The sequence below is a fragment of the Octopus bimaculoides genome, chromosome 30 (genome assembly GCF_001194135.2).
Source record: "Octopus bimaculoides isolate UCB-OBI-ISO-001 chromosome 30, ASM119413v2, whole genome shotgun sequence".
In the NCBI taxonomy this organism is placed as follows: Eukaryota; Metazoa; Mollusca; class Cephalopoda; order Octopoda; family Octopodidae; genus Octopus; species Octopus bimaculoides.
This window is the reverse complement of record NC_069010.1, coordinates 5,773,486-5,775,095: the sequence shown is the minus strand read 5'-3', so window position 1 is coordinate 5,775,095 and position 1,610 is coordinate 5,773,486. Positions and strand designations below refer to the sequence as shown.

The 1,610-nt window shown below is 42.7% G+C and overlaps 1 long non-coding RNA gene across 1 annotated transcript in view; it reads left to right on the top strand.

Moving 5' to 3' along the window:
- The window catches only part of LOC106874014 (uncharacterized), a 2,713-nt gene continuing 1,103 nt past the window's right edge, over positions 1-1,610 (top strand). Inside the window, exons 1-2 of the long non-coding RNA XR_001409952.2 lie at positions 1-49; positions 1,030-1,134. This is a non-coding gene — a long non-coding RNA (uncharacterized LOC106874014). The remainder of the gene's footprint in view (positions 50-1,029; positions 1,135-1,610) is intronic.

Below are 1,610 nucleotides of genomic sequence, written 5' to 3'. Positions count from 1 at the left end.
AGAAGAGTATGAAACGCAGGGTAGCTTGGAGACACACAAAGCGCTTGGGGTAAGACAATTAGTATTAAACGCTTCACAGCGGCAAGGTGGCAGAATCGTTAGCACACCGGGTAATATCCTTAGTGGCTGATCTGTTAGCTTTACATTCTGAGTTCAAATTCTGGCCAAAGTACCAATTAGCAATGGGGCCCAGAATCGACTACTAAAGCCTTGGGCTGACCAAAGCCTTGTGAGTGGATTTGGTAGACAGAAAAAGTACTAGGCTTACAAAGAGTAAGTCCTGGGTTCAATTTCTTGACTAAACGAGGTGCTCCAGCATGGCCACAGTCAAATGACTTAGAATAGAGGCAGCTGACGAAGGATTAATTCCAAGTGGCTATCTGTTTTCCTATGTGTTCGTTCCGTTGTCTGTAGTTCATTGTTCTAACGTCTTGTACCCTGATATGCATATATATACACATGTAGATGTACATATATGTTTATACATGCATATATATTGTTTGTATTATATATATATATGTATCATCATCATCATCATTGTCGTTTAACGTCCGCTTTCCATGCTAGCATGGGTTGGACGATTTGACTGAGGACTGGTGAAACCAGATGACTACACAAGGGTCCATATACATACACGCATATATATACACACACACACACACATGAGTGGATGCTGAAAAGTTCCTGGTTTTGGGTAAAAGAAAATAGAGGAGGATCAGTTAATTATGATTTTATTCAACATATTCCCCTCTCAGATTCACACACTTATTGCAGCAGTCCTTCAGTTTTTCTAAGCCTTGTAAAAGAACTCGGAACGTTGGGTCTCCAACCAGGCCTGTTGCGAAACCCTTAAAGCCAGTAACATTTTAGCACCCCCTTGTATACATATAGTGAGGTCAGGGATCTCAGCACTGGCTGACAAGATCTGCTACTGGTTGGGTAGCCTATGAGATCTACTAGTTGGGTGGCCTATGACCTACATTGTACTACACCACCAGGGTACTACATGACCATGCTCTTCTGTTCTAGGACCTCATGGACTACATCGAGAAACATCCGGAGAAGTATCATTCCATTATTCAGAATAAGCGTAAGGAGGAGTATGAAAATTCTTCAGGATTCTCCTTTATCAAGGTAAAAATGCCTCGCTTTACTCTTCCTTTCTCTCTTCTTTACGTCTTAGTATACACTTCTTTGCATTTGCTGAAGATTACGAGTGAAGACACGTGTGTGTACGGGATCGATATGTTTGCTTCTCAACCATAGGGGGTCAGGTTCAGCCCCACATATTTGTATGTACCATATATATATAGGCGCGGGAGTGGCTGTGTGGTAAGTAGCTTGCTTACCAACCACATGGTTCTGGGTTCAGTCCCACTGCGTGGCACCTTGGGAAAAGTGTCTTCTACCATAGCCTCGGGCTGACCAAAGCCTTGTGAGTGGATTTGGTGGACGGAAACTGAAAGAAGCCCGTCGTATATATGTATATATATATATATATATGTTTGTGTGTCTGTGTTTGTCCCCCCAACATCGCTTGACAACCGATGCTGGTGTGTTTATGTCCCCGTAACTTAGCGGTTCGGCAAAAGAGACCGATAGAATAAGTA